The sequence below is a fragment of the Microtus pennsylvanicus genome, chromosome 3 (assembly GCF_037038515.1).
Source record: "Microtus pennsylvanicus isolate mMicPen1 chromosome 3, mMicPen1.hap1, whole genome shotgun sequence".
NCBI classification, from domain to species: domain Eukaryota; kingdom Metazoa; phylum Chordata; class Mammalia; order Rodentia; family Cricetidae; genus Microtus; species Microtus pennsylvanicus.
Window position 1 is genome coordinate 85,005,210 of NC_134581.1, and position 27,764 is coordinate 85,032,973.

Below are 27,764 nucleotides of genomic sequence, written 5' to 3' on the forward strand. Positions count from 1 at the left end.
TGAATTGTACTCTGCAGCAATGGAGTCTCACTACCTCATCACTACACGTGTGTGTGTGCATGTGCACACACACATGTATAATCTAACTAAATCACCCTTTTGGATAGTTATTTTAATATAAAATGTACGTGTGTATATACACGTATATATCCCAAGAGGACATGTGCATATACATCTCATGTGTAGGAACGAATTTCATCTATAAAATGTTTACTCTTTTAATTATGTGTCCTGAGGTTATATTCTTGGAAGCAGAATTCCCACATCCAGGACAGAAACATTTTAAGGATTTTTACATACATACATACATACATACATACATACATACATACATACATATATATCATCAAGGCGTTTTCTAAGAAGCCACAGTACAGCACATTTCCAAAACCACCATCAGCACAGGAAGGTGACTCCTCCCTCCGTTTAAGGTGCAGATCCATGTACTACGTAAACCAAATGTGAATATGAAACATAAGTGCTCCACTCACTAAAGAACCTGACATTCCAGCCACATTAGTCACACTGTTTACCTTTGACCTTCCAGTGACAAGAAGATCATGGTATAAAAATCTGATTTTTACCCTAAATCCATCAAAAAGGAGGATAAAAAGTCACTGTAGTTACTGTGTGGTTTTAATTTATAACATGTATTCCTCTAAAAATAAATTTATATGCAAAAATTATCTGTTGGGCCGGGCGGTGGTGGCACACGCCTTTAATCCCAGCACTCGGGAGGCAGAGGCAGGCGGATCTCTGGGAGTTCGAGACCAGCCTGGTCTACAGAGCTAGTTCCAGGACAGGCTCCAAAGCCACAGAGAAACCCTGTCTCAAAAAAACCAAAAAAAAAAAATTATCTGTTGGCATTTAAAATGTTAAACTTCTGTTCAAGAATATATTCTTAGGCTGGAGAGATGGCTCAGTGGTCAAGAGCACTGTTGCTCTTCCAGAGGACCCAGGTTCAATCCTCAGTACCCACATCCTCAGCACCCACATGGCAGCTCACACCTGTCTATAACTGTCCCAGGGTTTTTGACACACTAATGCAGACATATACGCAGGCAAAATACCAATGAAAATAAGAAAAAATAAAATTTTATAGCTATACATACCTATATAGAGACATATTTGTACATATACATGTATGTGTGTGTATATATATATATGTATATATATAGCCTCCCTCCCATAGTGCTTTTTTTTAGTCTATCCACCATATATATATGCATATACAATAGAAGTACACACACACCTATTTTCCTAACTTAGGGAGGTAGTAAACTAAACTAGGCTCAATTAATTAGGCAGCTGACACACACATACACACACACACACACACACACACACACGCAGAGATACATGCACACCCACCAAGGCTCCTCTAACTCACTGGTCTCAGAAGGAACTGATGGACCATGAGAAAGCCCTTCTACTGCTTTCCTATGTTCAGAGAGTTCTTTCCAGTGTAATCACGTCCTTCCACTGCAATCCTGAAGAGACGCTTCCCAGTCACTGTGCTCCCAGGAAAGGCTCTGGGGTGCGGATGCTCCCACAGACAGCAGAGTGCCAGGAAGAGGGAAAGCAGCTACAAGAAACAGGCCCGTCGGTCCACAAATCAGGTTGACTCTCCTCCATACTGAAGAAAGCCATAATGCCATCTGGCAAAGTTCTGCTCCTTGAGTCTCGAGGTTCAAAGAAGAGCTGCTATTTCCTAAGTAACCAAGATTGAAGCCTCTCCCTTCCCTGCACAGGTAATTTGTGTGTGCCACACTTTCTGCGCCATGCTGGGCTTAGCAGAGGTTCTGCTGGCAGCGGGAGGCTGGAGGTATGCCTCGTCTTAGCTCAAAAAGGAAACACTTCCCTAACGTTTGCTTAACTCATTGTTCGGGTTGTGAACTTACTGCTTTTATAACCCCTCTTCAGCACGCTGCCAGGACAGTCCTTTGGGGAAAGCCCTTCCTGAGTTTTTAGGTTTGATTTCTTTGTTTTTGAAGCATCTTTTTTGCTTTCCTAAGGCTGATCAAGGCTCTCTTTCTGAATTACACCCCTCCCCAACCCTCCCTGCCTCCCGTCCTCTAACTGTGAACAAAAACTTGGCTCTGGGATCAGTATAGTTCTTCAAAATAGGAAAAGTTTTCAGCTAGTTTGCATTTTAAAGGGATCCTCTTCTTCATGAAAAGTAATCTTTAAAAAAGAGAACTGATTCCCATTTTCAATCAATTTCAAAATGTACCATTTAGCAACTGTTGAGAAAAAAATATTTTTCTGCAGTAACTAAAACCTAGGATATGCTTAGAGAAAAAAACTTGGTTATGTGGTGTAAGATTAATCTAGTACAGTTACAATCATGGAAGTCAGACAGAAGACATTTAAAAAAACAAAAACAAACAAAAAGAGCACATTTAAATTACCAGAATATTAATCATATACAACTTTGAGTCTCCTGTCAAGTCTTTCTTCATTCAAAATACTTAAATAGTTTAGTGAAGACACTAACATCATTTCCTGTGAATCCTTCCTTCTCTTGCAGCAGCATCCTTTGAACTGTCAGCACACAGGACGTCTTTGGGTGAGATATTCTGAGAAGCAAAGATGAGGAAGGAGTAAGCCCTGAACTGAAGCAAATCGCAGCTCAACTAAGAAAAATGAACATGGAAACAACCCCAGCAAGCAAAAGGTATTTGAAAGTTCAAAGCACAGGAATGTACTTTTCACTCAGCAGATCCTGGATGCATGCTTACTGTTGCCAGGTGCTAGGCTACTGAGGACAATATGGTGTCTTCCCTGTGGGCTTGGGGTGGTCAGATGAGGGATGATGGTGCAGAAGCAATTACAATGCTAACTTCTATAACAGCACTGTCCAAAGAGCCACTTTCTGTCAGAGTGGCTATTCAACATCTTTTACACTTGGTGGATGACTTCTTTCTATGCAGTACAACTTTTCAGAGGTTAAAGAAAAACCTTCAGAAAGTTGTGTCTTGGTTCTAAAGATACAATCACCAGTTATGATTCATTTAGTCAGAAGCGTCATACTAAAAAATTGAATTGCATGTTGATTAGATGGTTCCCAAAACAGGGGACTTTGTGGACAGATGCCAAGTAGAAAGGCAGTAAGGATGTTTTCCTAATCTGTCTAAAGCCATGGCCCCATTTCCAAGGGTGAGGAAATGTTCATACTTCATTTTTTATTTTGTTGTAGAGTCTTTTTTTTCCTTGCCAGAACTTTAAGTGCACTTTGAAAACAAGACAACTAAGAGTCATTACAAAAAAAAAAAAAAAGAAAAAAAAACTTTCAAAGAACCTCTTCTTGGTTCTTATTGTCTATTGCCTCTAGAAATCTGTTTTGTTTTCGTTGCTCAACAGGTATTTTTTTCTTATGTACAAAAGCTGGCTTGTATTGACTGGAGCCTAACCTAACGTTTCCACCACAATCAATAAAGATCACTTTCACTTAGTGACTGAGTTTTCAGAGAGTAAAGCAGTTACATGTGGAAGACATGGGTGAGCAATGGAATCAATATATAAGTCACAGGAAGGACTTATTTCACCTAGACCTGGGGGCTGAGATTTCTCAGCGGAGGCAGGAGAATTACTGCAAGTTCAAAGCCAGCCTAGGCTACATATATGTAAGGAGACTCTGTCTCTTCACAGAAAGAAAAGATACATAAATGAAATCAAATTAATAAATCAGAGAATGCAAGGAGAAAATGGTAAGGGAGGGAGAAGGAATGGAAGGGACAGCTTCTAGAAAGGACGGGCAGTGTGTATAGAATCTGTAGAATCTACATATAAAGTAAGGAAGTACATGGGCTAGAGTACAATAATATATATAAAATCACATTAAGGTATTCGGCTTTTATCCTGAGAGAAGGACTATTTTCTACAGGAGAGGGCAAGCTCAAACCTGCACCTCTGCAAAGCCATTGGCACTGGAATGTGGAGAAAGGCTGAAGACCAGTAAGAGGAGGCTGCTATGCAAGAAAGGAACTCGCACTAGAGAAACTGTCAGAAATTTTAAAGATTTGAAATCCCCAAGGCCTGACATATTTAAGTGATGCAAACGGCAGAACTGATGGGATGCAGTCCACAGAGCTCAGGTCTGGGAGAGAACGCACCGCTCAGACATCACCGGAACCCATTTGTCTACCCACTTCCTGTTTCCTGGCTGCTCTGATAGTCAAGGAACTGAAGTAACTGTCTATATTTCTGACTAAGACAAGTGACCATGCAGGTCGTCTGCACTTTCTCCGACAGGAAATCCATGAGAAACAGCAGGCCTTTGTGCGTACTGTCTGGAAGGTGCGCGGGGAACCGGGTACCTGTACAGATGCTGAGTCCGACGGAAGTGGGGGGAAAGAGAGAGCAGATGGCCCCACAGAATCTGTGGGGACTAGTGGAGACCAACAGCTAACAGAACTGCTGCCCCACAGAGGAGGTTACCTCAGGCTGAATCCTGAAAAGGCACCTCATTTGTAGAAGCAGGAACTCCCCCCACTCAAAACTACGGATCCCAACAAAGCTGCTGCTGGGAGAACCTAAAAAGGGAGGCAGAACCGATTATCCAGGGATGAGACTGAACAGGCTTGATGGAAAACTCAGCCCTGAAACGACACTAATCAATCTCAATCCCCCCCCTTCCAGTCTCTAATGTACTTTTCAAAGGTGCCATGAGCTAGGTAATCAAATACGTCCCACACCCCCAGACTGTCACTCCTTCATAATTACTAAGGCTTTGATGGATGAGTCTCCTTGCTGTGTGCACGGGGGCTCCCAAAATGAGAGAACAGCTGGCATTCATCTTTCAGTAATTTCACAGGAGGGACTGAAAGAGGGTGAGGCAAGAAGCAGCAAAGAGCGTACCATCATTATGAGCCACAACAGATATATTATCTAACGGTCTGCCATTCTGGCTCGGGGGATGTACTGACAAACTAAAGCATCCCTTAAAACAGCCATGTGCATGTGACAATGACGTATTTATCCTCTGACCTGCTGCGTAGCCTGGAGATTGAGAGAAGGAATCTATTGGTCTCAAGCTATTGAACTCCCAAGTCCTGCTCCTCTCACTAAGGAAGCCCTCCGGGTGTAAAATACAGACAGTGTCATTTGTGCACACTTATTAATAACCTTGCCATCATTCAGGTCAACCTTCTTCTGAAAGGCTGGCGCCCACAGATTTTCCAACCTTCCCCCCACCTCCCCATGTTTCAGTAGAACCAGCCAAACATACACACGACCCCGCTGCCTTTCACTGACGACCAGCAAGAGCGGAGGAAGAAAATGGAAATGTCGTGGGAGGTGTGGCACCAAAAAGGCCAAGTGAGCAAAGAAATAATCAACTCCACATGAGCCACTCCAGGACTGACACAATAGAAAGGGCCTAGGACTAACCCCAGAAAAGGTCACAGGGATCAAGGGTCACAAGAAAAAAAAGGCAACAGCCAGGGGCTGCCAGCTGCAACAGGCATCAATGTGGTCCTAATTAGACACCAGAAGAACCTCTGAGTGCAGGGTGAGGCACTATTCACAATATTTGTGTGCTTTTTAAAAAAGTCACATCAAGAGTTCCTTGCCACTCTTCCTAACAGACGACTTCTTCCTGCTCTTGAGCAAAGGAAACCAAAAATTGCAGAGACCAGATAATTCTGGCAACCACCAGGAATTGTTCAGGAGGGTTATGAACATTTAAGAGCATAGCTGTATGCAAATCATGAAACACAAAAAAAAATCTTGGGAAAGATTAGTATAAAGATAAAATACAGCAAATCTCAAGGAATTACTGAGCAATCCTACAGAGTCAACACTTGCCACAAATGCACTACTCCGTGGATTGGGGTTTATTGTTGGCAGTGGTTTCATGGGAAAAAATAACAGAATTATGGTAACCACAAAACAAATGCTCAGAGAGAAGATTTCTGTTTTTTTTTTAAGTTCGCTAAAAACTAGAACAGACTGGTGTTGTAATGATGCCATCAGACACTTGGCTAGCCTTCCTTGGTGGGGGATGAGAAGGAGGAACATGGAAAGAGTTGAAAAAGAAGTGGTTAGGTAATATTAATAATATTGCTGTTTAAAAGTGCAGAGCTTCACTGAGACCAAACGATGCACTGAGCCAACAGTTTCCCTGGGCAGTTACAAAACACGACCCTCACTGGGTTTAGATTTAATTTTAATAACTGGGGGAAGGGCTTACGGAGAAACTAACGTCCATGAAGTATATACTAATATATACAGTCAAGCACTGATGGAAGGGCAAATGAGGGGGAAACATCAGAATTCTAAGAAGAGTACCTTTCTGCATATAAACTCAAATCAGTGCCCATGAATGATAACTCAGTCTTGGTGACTTTCACACCTCTCTACCTGTTGAGTTATAAGTTTTCTTTAATCTAGAACATACTGATTTTAGTTTCAGGTTATCTATTCACCTTTAAACTTACTATACAAAAGAACTGAAGAACCCTAGATTTCTTTGCTGCGTCTGGTGATGAGAATCTGGTCAGACACGGCTTCATCAAACCTGCCATTCTACCATGGATGAGCAGCTGTGCACTGACAATAGGGCTCTCCGGGCTCATTCAAAAGTTGACATACAAGTCAATCACAGACTACCACCTAGTAAGCACATAGCAGGCCCAACATGACTGATAAGTCTAAACATAAATAAAAGCTCACAATGGTCCATACCAAGAAAACCTGCACTTCAGAAAACCTTACATCACCACAGGCAGTTAAAAACAAAGTAATGATCAGGCTACAATGTGCTGGTGAACAAGAAACTAGGAAAACAGCCAATTAAGTTCACAGTGTCTTTACACACATAGCACTTTAGATCATGAAGCCTGATCTAACCAGAAAAGCCTGAGAAGTCATCAATGACATAGGAACAGCCTGTCTACAAGAAACGAGGCATAATTTGCTAGAACAGTGCTGTTAGGCTCAACCTAAACCAACCAAAGGCATCGTAATATGACACTGGGTGCCAATAAACAGGGTAACCAAAGCATACAGAGACAAGACACACACAGATACGGGAGCCAGCATGGAAGACAAACACTCCAGTGATGCTTCTTAGTGCGAAACTTTTCTAAAGATTCTCTACTGTTTACAACATCGATGTAGAAATGAGGTACAAAAATCACTTTCATTATTATACCTCTGTTTAACCTCATAAAGTCTCAGCTTCAATATCATGATCCAGTATTTTCATTAATGGTTATTTCAAACACAATCAAAAAAATCAAAAGTTTTAACATACTATAGTCAGTAAATAATAAACAAACCCTAAGTTTTCTAGAGAAGCAATATGAGCGTAAATCTAACTCTGAAATTATCATCCAGACTGGATCAGGAGTGCCTTGCGTTTGGAGAACACACTTCCACATGCCAGAATACATAAAGTGTTGTGGGCTCTGACTCCTCTTGTCACTACTGACTTTCATGTATAACATGAAGGGGTTTTGTTTTGTAGTGAGGTTTTTTTTTTAACTCACAAAGGTTTTGTTCATTTGTTTGTTTATAAAAGCAAGAAAGCTGTAGATTTGACTGATAATCTAACTCTTCCAACATCTCTTGATGCATCCATTATTTTAAGTACAGGTATAAATGGGGTGCCAATCTGTTAGACTAAAAACTACACAGAGGGCCAGAGTGAGAGAGACGTCTCTGCAGGTAAAGGGAGTCGCAGCACAAGCAGGGCAGCTTAAGTCCAATGGACCCTGGAACCCTCAGCAAGGTCCAAAGAGAGAACCGACCCCATAAAGTCATGCTCTGACCTTCACATGCACACCATGACATGGGAGCTCTGCCATGAACACATCATGCATGCATGCACACACAAATAACACATTAAATGGCTTTAACTCTTAAAGAGTAACAATTTTCACTAACTTTTATAACAAAAAGGTTGTTTTTGCTGCTATGACAAAATGCCTGAGACTGGGTAATCCATAAAGAGCAGGGCTCTATTTGGCTCTCACGGCGCTGAAGGCTAGAAGTTGAAGAGATCGGTGTGGTATCTGATGGGGTCTTTGTGCTGTATCATTCTGTGACAGAAAACAAGAGAGCAGGGGAGCAAGAGATGCAGTCTGCATCATTGTCTGAAACAAACTCGTGACAGCTCACACCTACGGTGGCATTAGTTCATCACAAAGGCTGGGCTTTCACGCATCTACCCTCCCATTAGAGAGCCCACTCTCAACGCAACTGCCCTGGAAATTAAGTCCCCAGCAAGTGAGCTCTGAGCATATATTTAAACCACATCAAGCAGTCAAAGGAGCTCAGAAATAAAGGATGGGTAAGGGCTGGGACAATAAGGTAGAAGGTAGCAGAGACCCTGTCTCCTAAAACGCTACATCTCTCACATTAGCACTCATGATCAATTTCAAACATTTTCAGTGTTAAAAAACAACCAAAGAGACAGAATTTCATTTGTAAATATTTTAAAACAAAATTACTGGTCGGTAATCTAAGCTGATATGTTTCCCTTGCCTTAATTACGTTCAGGCAGGGACTGGCAAGATGGCTTAGAGGAGAAAGGCACCTGCCACCAAGCCTGACAACTTGAGTTCAAATCCCCAGGTCCCAGATCCCACACAGTGGAAGTAGAGAACTGACCCTCAAAGGTTGTTCCTGATCTAAAGGTGGACATAAAGCACATGCATATTCTCATTCTTGATAGATGAGAGAGAGAGAGAGAGAGAGAGAGAGAGAGAAATATAATAAATAATTGTATATACAAAGCAACAAAAGAATGTTCAGACAGAGACCAATAACATGCCCCAGTGGGTAAAGGCAGTCGCTACATGGCCAGGCCTCTTGAGTTCAATCATGGAACCTGAGTAAGTGGAGGAGACAACCAACCACATACATGGCAGAGCATGCACATCCATATGCATACACCACTTACAGACATATACAATTTAATTCTTTATTTAAAAAAAAAAAGACTTTTCAGAGGGAACATCCCCTAACTTAGTGTGGCGTGAGTTCTCTCCAGAAGAAAAAATTCCCAGCCTTAGAATCCTATAATGAGCATTTTACAACTGCTCTCCTTAAATGAGAAGAAGACACGGAAGTCTGCACGCACCGCTCACATTATAGCTTGCCTCATTCTTGGCAGACACCACACTTACAAAAGGAAAAAGGGAGAGAAGCCACAGCTACCATAGCCTCAGCCCTAAAACTGAAGCACAGTGCTTCCACGGACGAGAGAACGAGTATGTGTGTCTACTCATGAAACAAATAATAGGCTTTGTGCCTTTTTTCTTAAGTAAGAGACATGACGTTCATGGATTCACTGCAAGAACTTAAGCGAAGGGGTTCCCTTGTTCTGTAAAAGTGCCTACCACCTCACAGTCAAACCATCCACGAGGCAGTCCCAAGATTCTGCAGACTGTCAGAAATATGCAGGTAGTGAAAACAAAGCTCTTTTCATGATGGGGGACTTATCTTTAAAGGGGGAAGTACCCATCCGAAAACTACTCAGGTGTGAGAAAGCAAGCTGGATTTATCCATGCACGCCACATGTGTGTATGGAAATACCACCTAGAACCACATTAATATATGCAATGAATACAACTAACACATGCTAATGAGGGAAGTCAAAACAAATGATATTAGTTTTTAAAATGAAGGTCAGGGAGGAAAACACTGAGGTACCGAGCCCTCAGGGATCTACCCTTGAAGCATCTCATCACACCACAATCACCTCCTTTCTCCCTGCTGCCTTCACTGCCAACACAAGCAGCTCAGGGGTGAAGGCCAGACGGCAGGTGTGGGTGTTCCAGAACATCAGATATTGTTTTGTTTATCTGAATTACAATCTTTGCTCAAATGGCCTGCGGGTGCACATAAAACATACTGCTAATTAAAATAACCAGCAGCAGTACTAATAAAACATCTAAAAAGCAACTATTTTATAGAGAGAGGCTTTTAGGAGCTTGCCTCCCAACCTCAGGATACAGAACAACCAGCATGCTGTTAAAACTAAATGAGTTGTCCCAGTTTCTGCTGGAGGATAAAAAGCAACTTAGACCTGGGGCCAGGCAGAATCAAACTTGACACCGAGGCATCACATGTTCTTGGCATGCAGCTCCTATGTGAACAAACACCTAGCCTAGGCATCAGCCAAAAACCACATCCTAACATCAACAACTGTGCTCATGACCTGCTGAATTTACACAACAGCTATGCATTCCAGGCTTCTGGATGATGGTGATTGAATTTAAAAAGGAGGTGCCTGGATGTTCAAAGTGTAGCTGTCTTGGGACAGTCGCCTAACATGAACATGGTCATGGGTTCAGTCACTGCAGGAGATAATGATAGTGGGGGAGGGAGGGAGAAATGTTTAAACCACCTGTGTCCTATGTATGAATGTCAAAATCTGCCAGGCAAGAATATTAGCATTTTTTTAAACTAAGAACTGTTACCAATTATAACTGTTCCATTCAAACCAGACAGAAAAGCAAGAGGGAAATAATTTCACAAAGAATGGAGCTTCAGAAGCAATCATTTTACCTCTTGGCTATTTGTTTTGTTTTTCATTCTCTCTAGGTCAGTATAGAATTATCTCAATTATCTCAGCATTAAGACACAACTGAAGACTTGGTTTCTCACTATCTTAAATTGGTGTACACTTTTAACAGTTAGATATCACTCTTTATGAAGCAGCTTTCCCTTCTTCCCTTTAGATTCTCAGACCTTGGTCCTCATGCCACACCACTGCTTTCCTTGACAGAACAGGTCTCTGCCACTCACAAAGAACCAGCCGTACAAGCCGCCCCACCTACACCGTCATGATTGTCTTGGCCAAACATTTCCCTGCAGGGATGTGCCATGCCCAAACCTACATTCAGCTCAAGGAAGGCCCTGCTGGCCTCTTCAACTCTCTACACACTGCTCTAAAATGTGGGGTTTTAAACTTTCTTTCCTCAACAATGGCCTTGACTCTCATTTTAATGACTTCCCATGTGTAAAAACTGTAGCTGACAGCCAGGCAGTGATGGTGCACTACTTTAATCCCAGCACTCAGGAGGCAGAGGCAGGTGGATCTCTGTGAGTTCAAGGCCAGCCTGGTCTACCGAGCGAGTTCCAGAACATCAAGGCTACACAGAGAAACCCTGTAGCTAAACAGATGTCACAAGGGGAAAGTGCAGGCCTCACTTTACCTGCCCTGCCATACTATGAGGGAAATGAAGAACCTAGGCTAGATTATTTTCAGGTCACAGGTAAGGCTGAGGATGAGAGGAGGTAAGAAGCCCTTATCCCTTCCACTCACCTGTACATGAACCTGTTCTAAAAACTAAAGAGTCTTTAAAAACCATTTCCTCGTGGGCCCAGTTTAACCACTTGGTCAGCTCTGTGCTAGAAACGTTCCCATCTGTTTAGCTCACCACTTTGAGCCCAACGTGGGAACCAGCTGTCACAAAGTAAGTCTTCACATACTTGACAAATGAACAAGCCCACACTGTAAGAACCCCAGCAGTATTTTCTGAAAACGGCACAGTTGACAAACTACTAAATTCCCGTGCTAAAACATTCTGCTAAGCCAGCAGAAATAGTAAAAAAAAAAATAGTTGAACATTATCAGACAGATGCTTTTTGAGACCCAGCATTCTTGCTCTCTGACCTGGCCACTGAACTCTGTCTTCTAGTGAGGAGCCGTATTTTTGTCTTCACTTATTCATATGCTGGTGCTTACTTATCTGTTTTATATCAATCTTTAGGACTTCATACCCAGCATTTTCATTACACATAATTTAAGACAGTTCCAAGGGGATTATTAGTGAAGCACATGATACGGAACTGAGGAAATCCAGAAGGCAGAGTGAAAACAGGTTCAAGGGGAACTGTCCTCACAAGGTGTGTTAAGCCTGAGGAAGAGACTCAACAACAAAGCACCTGAATCACTAGTCTGAAACACAGTCACCAGAAGGCCAAGGGACAGCGGTGGATAAATGGACACTCAATAGTAGGGTTACTCCATAAAGCCTTGCAGCCAAACACACACAGGACATGCATGATTACCTTTATGTGGATATTTATGACACAGAACATCAGTACAGGCTAAATAGCAGGACTTGATCACACATGATGGCCAGGTATTGTATAATATACGAACTGTAGTCAAAGTCACAAAGCAGGGAACATGGGAAGTCAAGGGCTCTGGAATAGTGACACTAATCCATATGAGGGAGGTGACTCAACACAAAAAATTCCAGCCACAGAAAACCCTAAAATCATTAGGTGGATCTTTCTATTCCCTGCCAGCACCTACTTTTCAGTCTTGAATGTGGTAAAAATCTAAGGGAAATCAAGTACATGTATTAAGCATTCTGCTACAATGCCAACTTCACTTACACTTACAAGAGAAGATGTAGTTATTTCCCGTCAGTGCAGGCAGTATCAATCTGATGATCTGTTTACATAAACAAACTCCACTTTCATTAGTAGGTATGAAGTCAGTAGTTAAAATGCTGTATTTAGACCAGAGCTAAAAAAGAAAGACTTAACTGTAGTCCGGAGTTACTGGTCGGTTTTTATGTCACACCCCCAGTGGTAAGTTATTGATGGAGGGGGTAGGGCTACCACACGCATCTTCACAGATTTGGGTTAAGAATGGTGCTGGGAGATGAAGCAAGAATTATATTTTCAAAAATGCAAGATGTACATTCCCTAAGATTATAAACCCTAAAATAATCTTGTAAATGCTACCCAACTCCAAAGCCACAAGACCACCACCCTATGAAAACTCTATAAATGCAATACAGCCAAACTTTATCCTCTTTTTATAGGCCCCAAATGGGACATCATAAAGCCTGTGCATTGGTAGAACTGCGGTACAGTGTTTTCTCCAGAGTACAAGTTCAATACCACTACAAAAATTACTATGCTTCCCTGAATGCCTGGATTTCTGTGTGTGGTGGGGAGAGGAAGGGGAGTTCTTCCTTAGCTAGACCCAACTCTCTTGGCAGACGAATGCAGGTAGAACATTTGGCACATTCTGGTCACACCATGTGAATGGGAATGAGACATGGAACCCAGAGGCCAGCACAGAGGCCAGCAGCTACACTCCACCGTCCAGATATGCTATCACAAAGGTCAAGTCAGTTTCTTGTAATTGGAAAGCAAGGAATTGAAAATGCCTTAAAGCCAAACATTTCCAAATTGATTTAATTTCATTAGAAAATGAAGGGGACTTTTTTTTCTTTTTTAGACTAATCCCATTATATTAAGAAATATATAATATCAAAGCAATCCATGTTAAAGATGTTATGCTAGGAAGCAGGACCTCAAGTAAGAGACTGAAGATACATGGAGTGCAGAATATAAGCCTACCATGCACAGGGCACCAGAAACAGTATTAACCTGCACGTTACCTTGCAGACAAAAACTAAGCCACTATTGTTCTAAAACCATTTAACTGTCACCTAAGAAACGCATGTTACTATAGAAAATTATATCAGACAGTTTATACTTGGCAAATACAAATCAGAATTATTATTCATTCTTGTTCAGTGTTTTTTTTTCAAATTAAAAATAATAATAATAATACAAAAACTAAAAAAAAAAACTCACAGCCCAGAGTCATCAATCACCAGGAGGGTCTGGTTCTGATATTATATGAGCTCTGTCAGCCTTAATCAAATTGCCTGCCAGATCGTAGATAAGTAATGACTTGCTTAGGTTAAGCCAGGCCAGAGTTTTCCTTCTGCAGTATATACATCTCTGGAGTGAAAATAAACAACCTCACACCTCGCTCTGGGAGCCACACTGCACTGAGATTACAACTCAGCCTTCTCCAATAGAGGAGGAGGGCAGCTTCTAGTCCGAAGGACAGCAACTCTTCCCGCTTCTCAGTGTGGCCACCAACTATTCTAAACCATGCACTAAGCACTTAAGGAGTATTTTGATGATCTACCCTAAATTAACACACATTAGACATGGTACAGTACTTCAACACTGGCTTTCATCTTGGCTAGCATTACTGTGATAGAAAACAAAACTGAAATTGACCAAAGTAATACAGAGTCACTTAAAACCCACAAAACTTGAAACGCCACCCTCACATGAAAATGAAAAGTGAGATTTGGTCTCAATATCAGCAGTCACATTTCAGAAACAAGGAATACCAGAGAATAACCAGTAAGATTGGAGACAGAATGCATCAATTTGGAGACTGCATTTGTTCTATAACCAAAAACATAAAGAAAAAAGTGAGCTTTATTTCTAAAACGTCCCCTTCGCTTTTTGCTTTTACTATAACTGGGAAAGTCTTTCAAGCTGCACATTCCGCCAAGATAACAGTGTAAAATAGTGTCGAAACATCCAAGTATTTTTCTCTGTTCCAAAGGAAAAAGTCAGAAAGCCAGGATCCAGTAACTAGGCGAGGAAATGGAATAAGACACCAGGGATTCAATCTTAGCTTCGCAGAATTCATCTCGGTGTTTTCCATTAGCTCAGTCGGCTGTAGAATGTAGAAATTGTGGTTTAGAATTATCAAAGACAAAAGAAAAGCACAGAATTTAACAGCTCTCATCTATTACTAAGCACATACAAATGTGCACTTGCAACCTAAAATAAGTCCTAAAAGACAGCTAGAAATTTCAAATAACACTTTCCCCACAGTCAACAGGGAGACTTTGAAAGGCCACCTGACTTTGAACTAGATTAAAACCTTTGCATCTGATACCAGTGCTCATAGATCTCCTTGCTCACAAAAACTGTATTAGCTCATGCATTTCTTATGAGTAGAGGGGGGGAAAAGAGAGCTGTGAGCCACTGTGGAAAGCAGAAAGGGCTCTGCAGAGGTTATTTAAGAAACCATCAGGGCAGGAGAAACGCATTCTATATAAGGAATAAAAAGAACCACAAAACAAGAGTTTGTAATTGCTCAGCAGGGGGACTAAGGACAGGGTGTCTGTGGCTCCCCCTCAGCCTGTCTTGCATGCAAGGCCCAGACTAGGTCAGGACTTCTGTTTCCCAATCTCCTAGAGGCACCATTCTTATAAGTCTGCAGGGCACCCCAACAGACAAGAGCCTCGCTCTGCAAAAGCAATACTTCACTCTTTTGTCAGCATATTATTTATTGTCGGACTCCCCAAGCGCACAGGCAGCATTCACTCTAGGTGAATGAACACACAAAAGACGCTAGTATTTCTCCATGAATGAGAAAGAACCTTTACAAGCAAATGGGGACCTTGTTTGCCTACTAAATGTTAAAGCCCACCCACCCCCCCCACCCACCCCTGTCCCAAAAACTCACATTTCAACATGGAGAGAAAAAAAGAACCGTATTTTTACAAAAGAACAGCTCAAAACAGTTCCTCACTCTGGGTTGCTGAAGAACTAGAGAATTTTATACGTGGGACCTCCTGGTTTGATTTCATGCTTGCTAACATCTATAATTACAACTAGTAAAATACGTTTTCCCTACTCTTCTCTCTCTCTCTCTCTCTCTCTCTCTCTCTCTCTCTCTCTCTCTCTCTCTCTCTCTCTCTCTCTCTGTGTGTGTGTGTGTGTGTGTGTGTGCGCGCACGTGCGTGCGCGCGCGCGCGCGCGCATGTGTACACATATACAGCAGGCTAAGAAAACAAGAACCAAACCTAATGTCCTAGTGTTTACTTGCAGGGCTAACCTCTTTCTTTCTTTTCTCTAGTAATCTACTATATATTGGGAAGAAAATCTCAAACTAAGAAGCACCTCACTGAACGGGCCCTTTAAATAATGTTTATGCTCATGTCCAGGGGTTGGGGAGGACACATTTGTCTGGACTTCCCTGAAGTTCACACTCAGGAAACCCACTCTGGGAGTTAACTAAAAGATTCCTATTAACATTGGTAATATGCACATAGGCGAATCCCTGAGCTAAAATTTATTTGATGCCACAAAGGCCAGATAGCAAACCTCTGCAAGCTGCATTATATTATATAAAACCCCACTGTGGCTGCTGTCATAGCAACAAATGTGAAATTATTCTAAGACCTAACCACTACGACAATAGTTCTTTTTAAAATACATCCTCAAACACAAAAGAAATAACAAATTATGACAACTGTGTTTGCCAGCTTCATAGGCGACCACGGGTAACAACCAGCCTCAAAATGACTCAAAATGAACTTCAGCTAGCCAGGATAGCAGGGAAAAAGAGCTTAGCTCAAACACATGATGAAATTTACATGAAAGACCTATAGATGATGGCAATCAAAGCAAGACTAATACAACTTATTTTAAGGGAGAAATCCGACTAAAATACAAAATAATTTAAAGTATGATAACTAGAGCTTGGAATCAGGACTGGGGAGAAAATGGATGTTTATTTTTGTTATAACCTCAAAAGGGACTTATTGTCTTTTTAAAGTACTGTTTTTCAGTAAATATAAGTAAAACTATACCAATTTAGAATTTAGGGCAAATCCAATGAGAATATAGCTTGAAAAAATGAAGATGTCCGCGAGTAGAACTGGTTTAGAAAGACACCTATCTGCACCATCAAGTGTGTGCTCAACACAGAACAATGTGCGCTTCCTTCTGCATGGGCTTCCTAGGCTTAAAGACTCAACAACTGCTTTGAAATGGAATCCTACAGCCCCCAGTATCGGCACCACTCAGGAGAAGATGGGAGAGCCGCTCCAAGTAAAGGCTAGCCTGGTTTATAGGAAGACCCCCATCTCAAAAACAGCAGGCCAGCAGTTCAGCCAGCAGAGGTGTCGGTACACAGGCCTGAAGACCTGAGTTCAACCCTAGACCCACAAGGTAGAAGATAATAGACTCCTGAGAGTTGCCCTCTGCCTCCATGCATGCCACAGACATGGCTCATGCATACCTCAACACAAAGACACATACACGCATGCGTGCACACACACATACACATATACACATGCACACACAAGCACACATACACACACGAAATTAACAAACACTGTGATAATAAAATAGGATGGCAACCATGCAGAAGGATGTACCAATGAGGTAAGTCGTGGACATGGCACAGTAATAAGCCGTCAGTGTGGTTCCACTCGAGTTTCTAAAGCTATTAAGTACTTAAATTTTCTTTGTGGAATTTCCTGGTGCCAAGGTTGACTGGATCCAAAGCTCAGACGCTAGAATGCCAACAACCGAAGTCATTTCCTTCACTGCCCTCAGACTTCACCTTCTCAACATTGTCTCACAAGGTCACCAAATGTTTTCAAGCCCCGAGCTACAGAATGTTGAGCCATGAGGGGGAGCCCCTTTTATGAATGAGGGTTTATCCAATCTCCATCATGACAGGAAGTGCACACCGACACACAGGTGAGTGGGACTTCTATTCCAGCTAAAACCGTTCACTCCCGAGTTCCTACGCTTGCAGCTCACACCGATTTGCTATTTTATTATACATACTCCCAGAGGGCAAAAATAGGAAGAGAAGCCAAAAGAAATGGGCAGGGGAAAATGTCTCCTCCCCAGAGCATGATGCCTTTTTTTTTCTTTTTATTGGACTAAAAAGGGCTGCCAAGTTCTGATGTCACTCGAGTAATCTTAGGGCCTGATAAAAGTAGTATTTTACCCATTAAACATTCATTTCCCTTGCCAATTTTACCTCCAGCCAGGCGATGTGTACAATTACTCACTGTACAGATACCAAATTATTATAAAACAGAGAATACTAATTACAGTAATTCTGATACCACAAAAGCCCAATAACTGTCAGAAATTTCCCTGGCAAAGAGACAGAAGCCAGGATGTATTTTTTAGTATTTACACACTCAAGGGAACCCCTGTAATAATAGCCAGTTAAAACACAAACAAGCAAAACATGACCTCAACTCCCTAGGCACTAATGCTATACAGAACAAAAACATATTTTAAATACATAAAATTGCTAAACTATTCAAAATACCTGACATGCATCAGAGTACCAACATTTCACAGTTCTTAACCTTAAACTCTATTTCACTGTTTTCTGAAAATTCTTCGATCTTCATGATTAGGAGCTATGTGATATTTCCCTGAATTGAAAATCTATGATTTCATTTGATTTTTATAAGAAACACTGTGTGTTGAGATGATCCGAAGATCTAGAAGAAAGAGCCAAGTATCCCACTGTGCCCTGTGCTCCACCTAACTGCTCAACATTGTGTTCCTCGCCAGTAAGACAAAAGGACAAAAACACAAGGGAGAAAGATTCACTTCGGCACACTGATCATGGTGCCAGCTCAACCTCCACAGGCCTGCGGTGAGGGAGGACATCATGACAGTGGACGTCCATGGCCAGGAGGGTACTGACCTCCTAGCAGCCAGGAAGCAGGGAGAGAGAGAAAAGTAGACCCCCACGAACTCCATTCTTCAAAGGCATGTCTCAGCAACCCCCTTTCCTCCAACTAGGCTCCGCCTCCTCATAGCCCAATCCGTAGGAACCCATTATGAATTAACCCATTATAAAGTTAGCTTCCTCACAATCCAATCAAGCCTTCAACTCATGAATTTAGGGTGGAGAGCACACTCCAGATCCCAACCATAACATGTGGAAGCTTGTTAGAAAGGAAAAATGTTGACTTCTGCCCATCCTATACGCTTTAACATTCTCCCAAGAATTCAAACGTCCATCAAGTTCTCAAGGCATTTTAGTGTCCGATGATCGGTAGGTAAAAATGGAAGATGGTGGGGGAAACTCCATTGTCAGAGTTTGGCAGAGGCAGATACAATTATGATACAACTGTTCAAAGGGAGCCACGCTCCCAGCTGAAAGGGAGAAACAGCAAGCTGAGAACAGAGTGCTTGCCTGGAGCACAGAGAGCCCTAAGTTCCATCCTTAGAACCCCATAAACCAGACATAGCAGCACATACCTAGAGTTCTACCACTTAGCAGGTGGAGGCAGGAAAATCAGAAGTTTGTGAGTTGGAGGCCAGTCTAGGCCACAAGAGACTCTAGCTCAAATAAAGGGGGGGGGGGGTGTGCTGAAGCATGGTATTCACAAAATGCCAATCTGGGGATGACATAAGCAACGGGTATACAACTGATCTTGTACACACACACCCCAAAAAGGATCCAAGCTCTGGAGACCACAGCTCAGTGGTCGAACATTGCCTTAGTGTATATGGGACCCAAGGTTCAATCCCTAGTGCAACAAGGGCTCAGCAGTTAGGAGAAGTCACTGCTCTCGCAGGGGACCTGAGTGGCTCCCAGCACTCCTGTCAGGATGCTACCACTACCTGTAGCTCCAACTCCAGGGGATCTGACGTTGTCTTCTGCCCCCTTGCACTCACAAGTATATACCCACCCCTAACCAACAAAAGACACATGATTAAAATAATGGAATCAGACTTACGGGGAGCAGGCACATGGTCAGACTTAGGGCTAAGGAACATCATTACTCAGGCAAACAATGGACAGTCTGGGAGCCAAGAGCATGGGGAAGACTTAGTAGCTATTTAGGAAAGGGTCACGGAGTTTATTTCTTTCGGGATTTTATTTTTGGGGGAGTCCCCACACACTTTTCATCCCTCCTCTTGAATTTTGAAATGGAAACTGGAGAGATAAGGCCACAGCCACAGAGAAAAGACAATGAGCGAGATCTGCTTTCAGGAGAGGAGGAAAGGCAGCTTTGTGCACACATAAATATAAAACAGTAACTGCTTGGGCTAGAGACGGCTCAGCAGGTCAAAGAGCTGGCAGTGGAAGCCTTGTGATTAAAGTTCCATCCCAGAATCCATAGTCACTCTCTGTCTCTGTCTGTCTGTCTGTCTCTCTCTCTCTCTCTCATACACACACACATATGCTATCTCACACATACACACACACACTTACGATAATAATAGATTAAATTTAAAAGTGGTAAAAAACAAAATATTCTTTCCTTTAATTTTTTTTTAAATTAAAAGAGATAAAAAAAATACTACCTTGACTTGATGATTCAGGATCACACAGTGCTGCCCACTCTTCTGAACACCAATTACTAATATAAAATGCCATTTTGCAGACAGGAGTTACGCACACAGCTACAAGTGGAGCCTAGACCCATCCCAGAGAGTTCTTTGTTAAGTCACTGGCATTGGTTTTTCTCCCTCTATGAGTTTTTCTCTCTCTTGGCATTGGAGTTTAGAAAAGTTTGGATGATGGAAAGACAAGAGGAGTATTCGATACTCTTTGCACCTAATTTGTAGAAGCAAGTGAATAATAACTAGACTGACAGAAATAGTATACATACCAAGTACCACCATTTCTGATACTGATAAATCCAGCTACTAGAAATATCCATTTTTTGTTTTGTTTTGCTTTTAAAGACAGCATTTCACTATGTAGCCTAGGCTGACTTACAACTGTACACCACCATACTTGGCTCCCTTTTCTCCCTTATAATAAAAAATTTTGAAAGAAAGAATAACTGACATAATGGTTACAAATAAACTGGGAATCGTACTTAAAATGCAAAGAGCAGGCCAAGTAGAAGCAGTCTCCAATTTTAAGCCAGGGTTAATTTGGGGAAAATGCAGGTCTTTGGAAACAGGACACATTTTCTTCCTTTGGAATTATGCTATGATGGGTATGGGACCTAGCTACAGCATGAAAACCTATTTTATGGAACCTTGGCACTTCCACGAAGGCCCTTGGAGGTCAATGGTCCAATCTCTCATACGCATCATCCTTGGCAAATACCATTAGAATAGTCCAGAAGGACTCAGTCTTTCCAACAGCACAACCTTGCATGAGGCGGCTCCATTTGTTGGACAGTTCTTTCCTCTGTAACACAGTCTGCATCTACAAGTGCCCTACAGAACAAAAGATGCAGCTCTTGCAGAAGACCTGAATTTGTCCAGCACCCACATAGTAGCTCACAACCATTGGTGATGCCAATTCAAAGAATTGACAATCTCTCTTGAGAGCACACACATACAAGCAAATAGTCATAACCCCAAAAGATAAATCTAAAACATAATTGTAAAAAAAAAAGAGAGTCACAAATGGCCACTGTAGCTGTCCCCACATCCAATGACATCCTGGACATAACAGGCTCTTGGAGTCAGGAGGACCCTTTGTCTACCCATGGCCGTAGGTGAAAAATGACCTGTGTCAGGGAGCTATGAATAGAAAGATTTAATAAACTCACAAATGCTGAAAATTACAATGTCTCCCGAGGGGGAAAAATGGCTAATGTCCAAGCAAAACATCCAGAAAACCTTCAGCTAGCATCTCTAATAACACAGGACAAGCTATCCATCTCAACTATAGTCCCCTACAAAGTCTAAAAAAGAAAAACTTCATATCCATTGCTATCACTTTGTTTTCTGTTTCACTGCTTGTGAGATAAATTTCATTCCCCATATTAAGGAATTTCACAAAGCCAAACAGAGCTTCTCAATGTACGGCGATTGTTCAGACAGTGGGTAACACTCTCTACAACAGAAGTGTGTGGCCTTGCTCTTCAAAGTCTTCCTAGACCATAACATCTTAGCTCTACTCTCCCCAATTTTTGATCAGCTTTTTTAAAATCAAAAAACAGAATCCTCACACAAAAACACGTATGTTTCTATGAACATTCTGCAGCTACAGTTTCAACTCAAAGAACAGGACACTATAGTTGAACTGGTGGTTATTCTGCAAGGTGCTTAATCCTGCACATGAAGATAATACACTATCTCACATACTCCTTTCCCTCTATCTTGAAGCTCCTTCCTTTACCTCTTAAAACACAATCAGAAAAAAAAACGTATTATCAGAAGATTTATAAGGAATTGAAAAGGAAGGTAAATGAATTACTTTCGACTCAGTTTTACATTTTTTTTAAAAAAATGTCATGGTTATTTTTTCTAAAAAAGCCACTGAGATCTGGTTTTCTTTTTTTATATGAATTTATTTATTATGTGTATAGTGTTCTGGGCACCAGATCTCATTATAGATGGGTGTGAGCCATCATGTGGTTGCTGAGAGTTGAACTCAGGACCTCCGGAACAACAGTCAGTTCTCTTAACTTCTGAGCCATCTCTCCAGCCCCCAGAGATCTGGCTTTCTAAAAATTCATGAAGAAATGTTACTTTTCTTTTCTCTGCCAATGACCATGAAGCAATAAAATAAATTTCAAAATACACAAAAGACTCTGTAACAGCTTTAAAAGCATGAATAAGTGCTGCTCACAACAGCATGGATAAACTGTACAGGCATAAGGAGCTGGGCAGGAATGCAGTCACTGAATGACTCTTCCACCAAGTTCAACAGGTGAAATTATCCTATGGCGAGATTCATCAGCACAGTTGTTGCCTGCAGGGAGAGAGGAAGGCTGAGGAAGAGCACTGAGGAGCCTTCCCAGGCAAAAAAAAAAACACGCATCTGGACTAGCTAATGATGGAACAGGTGAGTGCAGACCTAACCATTCGTTTGTTGCTCACTGCATACAGGGGTGACCCTTGTGCAGACCTTTGCCTAGATCAGAAAAGACTCCACACATTGTTTCCAAACACTTTCTAAGTTTCAACTGGAAATTTAAGAAAACTTTAACAGATTAAGTTGTAGTAACTACATGGGACACACTATTACAAATTTCCAAGGCTTCCTCCTTATTTGGAACTTAAAAGGAATAGCTCACAGGAGGAATCAATAAAAATAACAGCAGCTAGCATTTATAGAAGCTTTACTATCTGCCAAATGTTTTACTTTCATTAACTCATTTAATCCCACGGTGGGGAAATATCCTATCCATTTAATCCCCATTTTACAGATAAGGCTCCAAGGCTAGGTCAAGATCATTGTTCTACGAGAGCTCACATAAATAATGAGAGTAGCTAAAAAGCAAATTCTATGTCAACCTCTTAATTCAATTTCTATTACAGTAACATAAAAATAAAAATCAACACACAGCTTCAAGCAAGGAAAGATGAGCAGATTATGTAAGGCAAGTTCAATAATGTAAGCAGCATACACATTTTTTTCTCTATTAAAAGCACATCCTTGGCATCCAAGAGTTGAAGCTCCTACTCATATTCCAACACACATACAGCAGAACAAAATGTTCTATAAACGTGTTTTGTTTGTTTGTTTTTAAGTATCTATGCCATCAAAAGATATTACACAGTAACTAAACTATTAATTCAGACAGAAGTTGACTTCGGAGTTTAATCTACTTCTTAGAAGGCATTCCCTGGGTGAAAGAGGAAAATAAGCAAACATATTCTCAAAGGCGGCTCTTTATATCCTAAACATGTATTGTGAGAACCCAGTACAGCACTACATGGGAACGGGAAGAAAAGGACTGCACTATCTACATGATTTTAGTTAGCAATAAAATATACCACAGCCATCAAACATGCTGCCACATTCTACGCCAGCTGAAAACTGCTCACACTGTGGTTCACATTCTCAAAGATGAAAATCAATTAGTGATACCACCCACAGACCCCACGCCGTCCTCTGTGAAAAGTATACAAGAAGTGAACTGGGTTAGTACTCTGAAAAAAAAAATATGTTTCCAACTATACAGAGGACAGAGGAAGAGGGAGCAGAAAGAGACACACCAATGCTTCTCCACAAATCCGCTCCAGAAACTGTCCAGAATGTTTTTGGAAATTATGTTTTCATTTACTTGGGGCTGCTGGCAAATCTGGGGAGCAATGGCTCCAAATACTAGAGAGTCAACAGAATTCCGTAAAATGCTAACAGAAAAGAATGACAAAATGAATTTAAATTCTATAAGAAGAAACATAACAAGCTCAGATGGCAACCAAGGTATAAACTAAACTATGCCTATTCAAACAAGCATTTCATTTTTGCACAGGCAATCGGCATGCCATAAAAGCCTGACTTTGCTCTCAAATTTTAAGTCATTACACAATATACCGGCCCTTACAGGCAAGAGCACACTGTAATACAATTTCACATTATTTATCCAAAGATCATTCAAAGAAAACTTACCAAGTCTGCAAACGTGTATCTGCTTGTGCTCAGAGAGAAAGCAGAGCACCTCTCTGTACTTACACTAGGGTTCGCTTCAGTGCTAAAAGTACATCCACCACAGCCCTGCCTGCAATAAAGTCCGCACTAGCAGTCCGCCTTTGGGTTGGGCTTTTCTCTTACAAGATAAGCTGTTAAGTCATGCCTTGATTTTAGAGCTGCTAACATATGGAGCCTTCTAATGCAGCCTGCCCGCCACCCCCTCTCCTCCTCCTCCCCATCACTACTCAGCTCCACTCCCTCTCCACACATACACATACACACATACAAAAAAGGCACTGCAGGGCAGAAATTCCTCAGGTGCTCGCTAATGGAATTCCCAGGGTCTAGGAGCCGCTTCGGGGATCAAGAGATCTCACAGCCCCTGCTGGGGTAAGGAGCAGCGAGTCTGTTCCATTTAATCAAATACAGAATGAATTTTCAGCTCTATTCACTAGCTTGTCTCCAGGGCTCTCAAAAGGCACCAGGCAGCTAGAATCACACACATGTGGCTCTTTTAGGCAAGTATAATTAGTTTGATTTTAAAAAGCCACATTAATAATATCACCTCGGGACCATTATTCAGGGGACAGATGACAATGATACTGTATGTTTTAAGCCTGACAATGGAGGGAAAGTGCACAAACAATGGGGAAAGCTTGGAGGATTTTTTTTAAAGAAAAAAAAAACACCCGCAGCTTTTCATTTCAGTGTAGCTCAGTATTTTAAAAGTGACATTAAGTATATTCTTGTATACTACCCCTTAATTTTAACAATAAATAAATACAGCCTTCCCCTCCTAGGCATAACCGTTCCCCGCCACCTACACAATAAAAATTTAGCACACTGGAGTGTTTAGATACAATGTAAAAGTGTAAATAAAAACAATGTAACATTTTCTAATTCAATCTAGGTGAGTAAAATCTCTTGAAAAAAGCGCCAGTCAAAAACAAATAAAATAGTGTGCGGCACACACACACACACACACACACACACACACACACACACACACACGGAAAAAAAAACTCCTTCAAAGCAGTACAGTTAGCAACCAGACTCCAAATTCCTATTTTAATTAGTTTGTATTAAGATCATTAAGCTAAAGAAAGTCTACCTGTAGGCAATTCATCTACATTTCTAATGTATCGTCCTAGCTATAATTCTACACAGTAAAGATGCTGACCACCTACCTGATGTTAACTGATAACACACATTAAAACACCAAATTTTCCAATTCATTATCTTTGATAATTTTGATTCCTTCCCTGATTTCACAAAGGTGTTTAATTCCTGAAATTGCTTCCCTAGTATTTTAGTTAGAAGCATCCATCAGATTTTAGTCTATGTGTTCACAAGAGAAACATCTCCAAAGAAGAAGAAATCGCCTACTGTCATTAAAAAAGAAACGAAGCGAAACTGTCTGGAGAACCATGAGAGCATGCAGACCAAGAGGAAACACAAGAGGAAAGCGTAAGAACAAGTTATTAAATTTTACCTGACCTTTGAGGAGCACCACCCTATGACACAAGGTCCTATCCCTGGGCACTCCTCTATATATGCCTTGATGATGGGGGAGGGTCCTGTCTTAAAGTGAAGTTAACGCCTTCCACAAAAAAAAAAAAAGTCAAGCCACCTGCAAAACCTGCCAGAAGTAAGGGAGATGCAGGAAGCAGCCTACACAGATTAGCTCAGGAGTGTATGTCAGGTCCTCAGATTCTTTGTACTTGGGCTCGAAAGTCGCTGCTGTTTAAGTACTTGGCATGGTAGAGGCTGATGAGAACCGCAGCAGTCAATCAAAGCATCCCAAGTGAGTTACTACACAAACAATAGCACAGCACCTCTAGCGACTGATTTTGCTAGGTGATTGAACTATTCAAAGAAAGACTTCCCAAATGCTGTACCCGAGTTTGTGCAAGAAAGTTAAACAATATACATTTGTGTATTTTATAGAAATATAAACGTTTCTCCTTGCCAAACACACACCCCAGGCTCTTCTTTACAAAATGAAACAGGTTTTCTCCATCCTCCTCACAGAGCTTAAAGCACGTAGCAATTTATTTCCACATGTGCGTAACAGAGACTACAGTATTTTGTGCCTCTCTTGAGTTTCTAAGAATTCTTTCGAGTTCAACACTAAACTAAGATTCCCCAGAAAAATTCTGAAGATTTTCTCTTGTCTTATTCTAAAAGTTAAACTATCTGTATCCCACATTTTCATCTATAAGTAGACTGGAAAGGACGAGTTAGAAAAACGTAACAGAATATGTAGAATAATATTAAAAATAAGGCACCTCTTCTGCAGCCCCCTGCCCACCTCCTCTGGCAGACAGCCCTTGAGCTATGCCAACCGTCCACTGGGAATCCGAGGGGTATGGTATCAGGGAGGCATGGACTCTGAATTCACTCAGCCTCTTTCATCATTCCAGGCATTGGCCGGAGACCAAATCTCACATTACCTTTTAGTCCAACCTCCCGTTTCCCAAGGTGTCTGATTAAGGACACAAAGGCTGGCTTTCTGTTAATGAGGTTCCCTAAATTCGACAGCCCAATTGGGGAGCAGCCTGCCCTTAAAACACCTGCCACCCTCTGTGGTCCCCATGAGGAAAGGCAGGCTTTCTGTGGAAAGTTCCTTTCTGGAGGGCCTTCCACCTGATTTGGTGGGGTTAGGGAGAACAATGAAGCCAAGGGCAAGGGAGTCTATCTATCCCCCCTCGGTGATTTATTACTGAAATTCCTAAAAGTGGAGAGAAAGCAACAAAGGTCTGAAGCTGCAGGCTGAAATAAATAGCGATGTATTTAAAGTATTTAGTAAATGATAATGCGAGTCACAGAAAGCTTTACAGAAAAGAAGGAAAAATACACTCCCTGGGGCTGGGAAGTCACTGAGTCTGTGAAGGCAGAGAAAGATACATTGTGCAGGAAATTTCTCTTGCTTTTCCCTACACATAAATCACTGTCTCTCCCCGGCATTCTGCGGGGATGGAGAGGGGAGACAGAGTCGGCTCCCTTGGGAAAAGCGCCCGCGCCCTCGGCTAAGCGGCATCCCACCTGCCCTGGCAGATCTCGGAAGAAGACCTCAGCGTGTCACTGACACCTCACCCCGCCTCCTCCGGAGAGGTGGCTCCAAGCGCCCTAGGATGCGGCGGCGAGCCGGTTGCGGGGCATCCCTCAACTGCCCTTCCACCCGGACCCCTTGCATCCTGAGGGCAAGCTGGCCTCCGCTTCCCCAGGAACCCCCGCTCCCGAGCCCGCGACCCCGGGTCACCCTCGGGGACCCTGCAGCAGGACCCCCGCACCTCTCCGCAGGGCTGGCTAAGCCCCCAGACCTCCTGCTCGGCAGCCGGCTCCGAGAGCCACCCGCAGGTCATCCCCCCGCGCGCTGGCGGCTGCGGCGGCGGCTGCGATCCGAACGGGCCCCTCCATGCACCGGGCAGGGCGGCCGGAGGGCGCGGCGCCTCACACGCGGGGCGGGGGCGCTGGGGCGGCGCGAGGTCCCCGTCTCGTACCGAGCCGCGCGAGCCGGGCACCCGGGCTCCGGGAGGGGAGCTGGGGGGCGGAGTCCCGGGGCGCGCCCCCGCGGCCGCGCTCCTCCCCCGCGGAGCGCGCGGACGCCCGGCACCAGAGCCCAGAGAGGAGGGCACCGGCGGAGACGGAGGCGGGCCGCAGAGGCCGGGACTCCCCGGCCCGCGCCCTGCCGCGGGGTGCGCGCGCAGCCTGCCAGATCAGCGGCGGGCAGGGCCGTACCACTCCTCCGGGGGTGGGGGGAACGATCCGCGCGCTGGCTCCCGCTCGCCGCCTGTCCGCTCGCTCCGCACCGACACCCCCGCGGGCAAATGCATCTGAAGCATCGGGTGCTGTAGAC

The 27,764-nt window shown here is 42.6% G+C and overlaps 1 protein-coding gene across 2 annotated transcripts in view; it reads right to left on the reverse strand.

Annotated features, from left to right (window-relative positions):
- The window catches only part of Cdon (cell adhesion associated, oncogene regulated), an 87,587-nt gene extending 60,230 nt beyond the window's left edge, over positions 1-27,357 (reverse strand). The window contains exon 1 of one of the 2 annotated variants that reach the window (XM_075966391.1): positions 23,885-23,949. The gene's annotated coding sequence lies outside the window, so the exon portion shown is untranslated. Of the gene's footprint in view, positions 1-23,884; positions 23,950-27,198 lie in introns of those variants that run through there. The other variant, XM_075966390.1, reaches the window with a different exon arrangement.
- Positions 27,358-27,764: the final 407 nt, after the last annotated feature.